This window comes from Muntiacus reevesi, chromosome 14 (genome assembly GCF_963930625.1).
Source record: "Muntiacus reevesi chromosome 14, mMunRee1.1, whole genome shotgun sequence".
In the NCBI taxonomy this organism is placed as follows: domain Eukaryota; kingdom Metazoa; phylum Chordata; class Mammalia; order Artiodactyla; family Cervidae; genus Muntiacus; species Muntiacus reevesi.
Genome location: NC_089262.1, coordinates 47,891,765 through 47,900,547, shown reverse-complemented (window position 1 = coordinate 47,900,547; position 8,783 = coordinate 47,891,765).

Below are 8,783 nucleotides of genomic sequence, written 5' to 3'. Positions count from 1 at the left end.
GTAATAATCTCAAAGAGAGACAAATGATGTTTGCCAAAGGAGTGGATCTGAGGTTGAGGAGAACCCATGGAAGGACCTTAGGCCAAGGTAAGGAATAAGCATCTGTAACTTTAACCACCTGAGTTTCAATTGTTCCATTTGTCCTTTCCACTAACCCGGAAGACTGGGGGATGATAGGCACAATGGAAATGGTGCATAATTGGCCAAATTTTACAAGCTCCCTTAACAATTTGTCTAGTAAAATGGGTCCCTCTGTCACTATGCAGTTCAGGAGTTACCTCAATACTGCCACAGTACTGAAGGTCAGTTATATTTCAAAAATAAACAAAAAACTCATAGGAAAAAAAAGAGTTCAAATTTGTGGTTATCAGAGGTAGAGGATGGGGAGAAGAGAAACTGGATGAAGACAATCAAAAGTACAAACTTCCAGTCATAAGATAAGCAAGTACTAGGAATGAGATGTACCACTGTTATATGTTATATACAAAGTTGTTAGGAAGAGTAAGTTAGGGACTTTGGGAAGGTCATGTACACATTGCTGTATTTAAAATGGATAACCAACAAGGACCTACCTACCACATAGCACATGGAACTCTGCTTAATGTTATGTGTCAGCCTGGATGGGAAGGGGGTTTGGGGAGAATGCATACATGTATATGTATGGCTGAGTCACTTAGCTGTTCACCGGAAACTACCACAAGATTGTTAATTGGCTATACCCCAATACAAAATCAGAGAAGGCAATGGCACCCCACTCCAGTATTCTTGCTGGGAAAATCCCATGGACGGAGCAGCCTGGTAGGTTGCAGTCCATGGGGTCTGGAAGAGTCAGACACAACTGAGCAACTTCACTTTCACTTTTCACTCTCATGCATTGGAGAAGGAAATGGCAACCCACTCCAGTGTTCTTGCCTGGAGAATCCCAGGGATGGGGGAGCCTGGTGGGCTGCCGTCTATGGGGCCGCACAGAGTTGGAAACGACTGAAGCGACTTAGCAGCAGCAGCCGCCACCTCTGCCGCCAAGTCGCTTCAGTCGTGTCCGACTCTGCGCGACCCCACAGACCGCAGCCCACCAGGCTCTGCCGGCCCTGGGATTCTCCAGGCGAGAACACTGGAGTGGGTTGCCAGCAGCAATACAAAATAAAAGTTCACAGTTTGAGAAAAAAACAAACAAGTAAATCCTGAGTTCTTAACATAAGGAAAAATCTTTTTTTCTATTTCTTTAATTTTGTATCTATATGAGGTGATAAAAGTTCATTAAACTTACTGCAATAATCATTTCATGTTATACGTATGTCAAATTACTACGGTGTATATATTAATTTTTAAGTGTGTGCTGTGTGCTAAGTCACTTCAGTTGTGTCTGACTCTGTGCGACCCCATGGACTGTAGCCCACCAGGCTCCTCTCTCCGTGGGCTTCTCCAGGCAAGAGTACTGGAGTGGGTTGCCATGTCATTCTCCAGGGGAACTTCCCAACCCAGGGATCAAACCCGGGTTTGATTGCATGCAGATTCTTTATCATCTGAGTCACTCTGGAAGCTCCAAACCTAATCAGTGCTATATGTGGATTATTTCTCAGTAAAACTGGAAGAAGAAAAAAAAGAAAAGGCTCCTAAATGAACAAGAAATTCAAAAGTACACGTGTAGAGGATAAGCAACGTGTAAGGATTCACAAAGAGAGAAATATGTTCTTGAAAAAAAATTTTTTTTAGATGTCAATGAGACAAAAGGTTTTTATTTCTAAGAGTGAGGAAAAGTAGTAATAAAACATCTTTACCTTGTTTTTGTATGATATGCTCATAATAAGTTTTTATTTATAAAAATTTAGATAATTTAACTTTAGAAAATAGCTCTGTCCTTTAAGATAGATTCAAAAGTGAGCTTACTTTCTATGCTAATGCCACATAAGGTGATGGAATGGTGAGTATGACTTAAGAACAGAAGCATTGTAAGCAACCTACAGCATTGATCGGCATTGTCTTTTTGTACCAGTAGAGGGAGATCTAAGTCCACTGTAGAAATTAGTAATTTCAGTTTGCACAATAGTGAGTGAAGGGAAAGGAGAGTTGCTCTTAAACACTGTTATTTTCAAGCCCAGGAAACAGATGGTTAGGTAGACAGGTAAACAGACAGAAGAATGAATAAAAGTTTGGTCAACTATTTTGATAAATGTATAATATAAAGATTACTGGCAGGATTTGCCACAGAGTTTTATTCACTTACAAAATGCCAGTCTGTCAAACTTAACATAAAAGATATTGTACATATTTATATTTAAATTTAAACCCTAAAATTAACCCTTTAATATTAAGTTCTTTTTCAAAGAGTTAGAACTTAAATTTAAATATCCAACCAAGTAGATCTATTGTGATGAATATAAAATGAGGTTTGGCTCTTTTCATGTTCCTCAGGTGATCAGGCTATTTCAGTGGAGACGTAACATGGCTAGCCTAGCTCCTGTAGCCTCCTAGCAATGCACACATATATAAAAATGTTCTTCTCATTGTTTCACTTCCCTCAAATCATTATACTGGTCAGAACTGTGTACTTTTTCTTTTTTTAAAACCTGGATTTAAGGTACTCACGACTGGACTAACCATAGTCCTTGGCTCATGACATATCATTGGTCTCTCTAGGCACATGTCTTGTTTGAGTGTTCCCATAATCCAATCCAGGAACTGATCACTGACAATAAAGATTGGCGTGTTCTTTCCTTCTATTATATCCCTTGCCTCATTCATATAAGGTAAAATAACTATTGTTCTAAATGTGCTGTTTATCATTTCCATGTTTTTTTAAAGTGTTTTAAATCAATACAAATGCATGTATAAACAAAATAGATTTAGTTCTTGCATTTTATAAAAGAATAATCTTTAATTTGCCTTTTAAAAAAGTAAACGTTAAGATTTATTCATACTGATGTAGATATGTGTTAATTCATTGATTTTCACATAATATCCCATTATGTATACATACTACCATTTATTTATCCCTTCTTCTATCTTATGGGCATTTGGTTTATGTGGGTTTTTTCTTTTTTCAATCACTGAAAGTACTGCCATGACATTGCTTGTATATGTGTCTCCTGATACATATGTGCAAGCATTTCTCTTGCTGGGTTGTAGGGTGTAAGAATGATCAACTCACACTCTCAGCAAAACTGTACATGCAAATTGCTGATCTACTTTTTTCCCAACACTTGACATGTTTAGGCTTCCTAACCTTTTGCTATTGAATGAGCTTAAATGGTCTTGATTTCTATTTCCCTAATTATTACTGGCTTTGAGAAACTCATCTTGATTATTGGCTATAAGTAGCTCCTTTTCTATTAAATGCTTTTTTATATCTTTTACTTATTTTTATGTCGATTGGGTCATTTTTCTTGCCAATATGTAGGAGTCCTTTATATTTCTTTTAGTTATATGTATACAAATCTTTCTACCAACATGTCTTTTTACTTTAAGGTTCTTTTCATGAATCAAATTTCTTAATTTTAATTTAGCCAAATTTATCAATTTCTTGTTATATGGTTAATGGGATTTGCACATTGAAAAATCTTTGCCTTTATTGAACAGACTGTTCTTTTCCCATAATATATTTTTGGACATATATAAAGGATAGTTTCTTCAATAAATGGTGCTGGGAAATGTGGATAGTCACATCAAAAGAATGAAACTGAACCATTATCTTTATGCCACACACAAAAATCAACTCAAAATAGATTAACTGTTTGAAACCACAAAACTCCTAGAAGAAAACATGGGGATAAACTCCTTAACATTAGTCTTGTCTATGATATTTTGGATTTGACAGCAAAAGGCAATAAAAGCGAGAAATTGACAAGTGGAACTACATCAAAGAAAGTTTTTGCACAACAAAGGAAATCATCCACAAAATGAAAAGACATCCTAAATAATGAGAGAAAATATTTTCAAATCAGATATCTAATAAGGAGTTAATAACTTACCTCTTTACCTCAACTGTAAAGAGGTAAGTAATCTGATTAAAAATGGGTAGAAGATATATGATCCAGCAATCCCATTCCTGGGCATATATCTGGAGACATCTAATTTGAACAGATATATGCACCACAATGTTCACAGTGGTATTATTTACAATAGCCAAGACATGGAAGCAACCTAAAAGTTCATAGAGAGATGATAAATAAAAAGGATGTGGCACATATCCATGATGGAATCCTACCCAGCAATAAAAAAGAGTGAAATAATTCCATTTGTAGCAACACAGATGGACCTAGGGATTATCATGAAGTAAAATAAGTCAAGGACAAATATCATATGATACCACATGTATATGGAATCTAAAATATGATACAAATAAAGTTATATAAAGAACAGAAACATACAGACATAGAAATTTATAGGGAAGCCTGACATGTTGCAATCTATGGGGTCACAACCTAGACAGCATTAAAAAGCAGAGACATTATTTTGCCAACAAAGGTCCGTCTAGTCAAGGCTATGGTTTTTCCAGTGGTCATGTATGGATGTGAGAGTTGGACTATAAAGAAAGTTGAGCACCGAAGAATTGATGCTTTTGAACTGTGGTGTTGGAGAAGACTCTTGAGAGTCCCTTGGACTACATGGACATCCAACCAGTCCATCCTAAAGGAGATTAGTCCTGGGTGTTCATTAGAAGGATTGATGTTGAAGCTGAAACTTCAATACTTTGGCCACCCGATGCGAAGAGCTGACTCATTTGAAAAGACCCTGATGCTGGGAAAGATTGAGGGCAGAAGGAGAAGGGGATGACAGAGGATAAGATGGTTGGATGGCATCACCAACTCGATGGACATGGGTTTGGGTGAACTCTGGGAGTTGGTGATGGACAGGGAGGCCTGGCGTGCTGCGGTTCATGGGGTCGCAGAGAGTCGGACATGCCTGAGTGACGGAACTGAACTGATGGGGTCGCAAAGAGCTGGACATGACTTAGAAACTGAACAACAACAACAAAGGGGAAATGGGTGGGGGGAGGAATGAATCAGGAGTTTGGGATTAGGAGACACAAACTACTATATACAAAATAGATAAACAACAAGGTTCTACCATATAGCACAGGGAACTATATTCAGTATCCTCTAATAAAGCATAATCGAAAATAATATGAAAGAGAATATACATACACACACATATATATATCCAATCACTTTGCTGTATACTAAAAACTAACACAACACTGTAAATCAAGTTATGTTTCAATTTTAAAAAATGGTCAGAAGATTTGAATGGATATTTCCAAAGAAGACCTACGAAAGGTCAGTGAGTAAATGAAAAGATGCTCAACATTATTAATCATCAAGGAAAGGCAAATCCAAACTATAGTGAGGTATCATCTCATACCACTTTAGAATGGTTATCATTAAAGAGATAAGAAAGAGCAAGTGTTGGTGTGGATGTGGAGAAAAGGGAACCTTTTTACAATGTTGGTGGGAATATAAATTAGTACAACCACTATGGAAAACAAAATGGAGACTCCTCAAAAAATTAAAAATAGAATTACCATATGACCCAGCAGGCCCATTTCTGGGAATATAATCAAAGGAAATGAAATCATAATCTTGAAGAGATATCAATATTCCCAAGTTCACTGCAGCATGTTTAAAGGCCATCAAGGTATAGAAACAAACTATCCATTAATGGATGAATGGATAAAGAAAATATTAGTTACACACACAAAATGATTTAGCCATACAACAGAAGGAAGTCCTGCCATTTACAATAAGATAGATGGATCTTGAGGCATTTATGTTAAATGAATAAAAGAGAGAAAGACAATAAATATTCTCATTTATATGTGAAATTTAAAAATAAAATTAAACTCATATTCAGAGTTCAAAGAGAATAGATCCGTGGTTAACAGAAGGCAGGGAAGGTAGGCAAAATAGCTAAAGGAGGTCAAAAGATACAAACTTCCTATTATAAAATAAATAAGTCCTGGGGATGTAAAGCACGGTTGACTCTAGTTAACAATCTGTTGTTGCTGTTTAGTTGCTAAGCTGTGTCTGTCTCTTTGCAACTTCGTGGACTCTAGTCCACCAGACTCCTCTGTCCATGGGATTCTCCAGGCAAGAATACTGGAGTGGGTTGCCATTTCCTTCTCCAGGGGATCTTCCCTACCTGAGGATTGAACCCATGTCTCCTGAATTGGCTGACAGATTCTTGACCACTGAGCCACCAGGGAAGACCCAAGTTAACTATATGGTATCATATATTCAGACTCTTTGTGACCCTTTGGACTGTAGCCCACTAGGCTTCTCTGGTCCATGAAATTTTCCCAGCAAGAATATAGGAGTAGGTTGCCATTTCCTCCTCCAGGGGATCTTCCTGACCCAGGGATTGAACCAGCATCTCTCGTGTCTCCTGCACTGCAGGTGAATTTTTTACTGCTGAGCCATCAGGGAAGCCCTGTTGAGAGAGTAGGTCTTAAAATTTACTATCAAACAGTTGGAGAGAAGAACCAATTCTGACTCCATGTTGGAAATGTTTCTTTGACTTGCTTTTCATTGATGTTGTTATTATAATCATACATAATGGCCTGCCACAGAGGACCCTGCTCCTATGCCTATTAAAGAGCCTCTGTTCCGCTCAGGAGAGATAATCTGACTCTGCCCACCTGTGAATGGCTGCAAGAAAGAAGAGATTAACACATTCCTTCCTTGATGCTTCCTTGGTGACTCAGAGGATAAAGAATCTGCCCACAGTGCAGAAGACCTGGGTGTGATTCCTAGGTCAGGAAGATCCCTTGGAGAAGGGAATAGCTATGCACTCCAGTATTCTTGCCTGGAGAATTCCATGGACAGAGGATCCTGGAGGGGTAGAGTCTCTGGGGTCCATAGCCCAGGGGGTCACAAAGAGTTGGACATGACTGTGTGACTAACACTTCTTTCTTTTCCCTGGTGCTGGCCATTTCTGAAGATGTTTTCCAAGACTGATGGCCCTTTTAACTTTTTCATTTCCTCTCCCTCTTTGCCTTTTGACTTTAGTTCCTCACAGCTTCTCTCTCTGGTTCTATAACAGAACCTGGCATCCAGACCCCAACAAGATGGCTATTTCGAGACATTAGTCTGCCATCTTCTCAGTTAGCCAGCTTTCCGAATAAAGTTATATTCTTTGCCTGAACACCTCATCTCCTGGATTTGTTGACTTGTGCTGCATTGAGCAGAGCTCACTGAATGACTGAGCATGCATGTGGTGATCAGAACCTCGGTATCTCAGACTCAGTAACAACACAAGGAAAAAATATTGCAACTATGTGTGGTGATACAAATTGTGTTAGCTGTTTCACCATATATATCTATGTGTGTGTGTGCTCAGTTGCTCAGTTGTGTCCAACTCTTTTGCGGCCCCATGAACCGTAGCCCACCCGGTTCCTCTGCCCATGGAATTTTCTAGGCAAGAATACTGGAGTTGGTAGTCATTTCCTCCCCCAGGGCAGCTTCCTGACCCAGGGATCAAATCTGTGTCTCCTGCATTGGTAGGTGGATTCTTTACCACTGAGTCACCTGGGAAGCCTCTATTAATATCTGCCTAAAATCACTGAGGATGGTGACTGCAGTCATGAAATTAAAAGACACTTACTCCTTGGAAGGAAAGTTATGACCAACCTAGATAGCATATTAAAAAGCAAAGACATTACTTTGCCAACAAAGGTCTGTCTGGTCAAGGCTATGGTTTTTCCAGTGGTCACTGTATGGATGTGAGAGTTGGACTGTGAAGAAAGCTGAGCGCTGAAAAATTGATGCTTTTGAACTGTGGTGTTGGAGAAGACTCTTGAGAGTCCCTTGGACTGCAAGGAGATCCAACCAGTCCACCCTAAAGGAGATCAGTCCTGGGTGTTCATTTGAAGGACTGATGTTGAAGCTGAAACTCCAGTACTTTGGCCACCTCATGCGAAGAGTTGACTAATTGGAAAAGACCCTGATGCTGGGAGGGATTGGGGGCAGGAGGAGAAGGGGACGACAGAGGATAAGATGGCTGGATGGCATCACCGACTTGATGGGCATGAGTTTGAGTAAACTCCGGGAGTTGGTTATGGACAGGGAGGCCTGGCGTGCTGCGATCCATGGGGTCGCAAAGAGTCGGACATGACTGAGTGACTGAACTGAACTGATACCTATATATAGATATCAGATCAGAACATTATACACGTAAAAGTAATAGTTTGTTGTTGTTTCATTGCTAAGTCATGTCTGACTCTTTTGAGACCCCATGGACTATAGCCAGCCAGGGTCCTCTGTCTATGGAATTCTCCAGGCAAGAACACTGGAGTGGGTACCATTACTTTCTCCAGGGGATCTTTCCGACCCAGGGACTGAACCCATGTCTCCTGAGTTAGCAGGTGAGTTTTTTACCACTGAGCCACCAGGGTTTTACATGTCAACTCTGCAACTCTTTCTCAATTAAAAAAAAACTTCCCCCAACCAATGCTCTGAACATTGGTTTCCTATTGTTTCCTACTAATATTTTGTTTTGTTCTTAATCTTTAAGTTTTTATTCCATCTGAAGAAGATTTAAGTTGTCCCTTGTGTGTGTTATGGGCTAAAAATAAATTTCCCCTCAAAATTCATGTATCAAATCCCTAGCCCCCCAGTACCTCAGAATGTGATTGTATTTAGAGATAGGGCTTTAAAGAGGTGATAAAGGTTAAATGATGCCATTTGGGTGGCCCTAAATTCCCCTGGAGAAGGGATAGACTACCCACTCCAGTATTCTTGGGCTTCCCTGATGGCTCAGAAGGTAAAGAATTCACCTGCAAGGGAGAC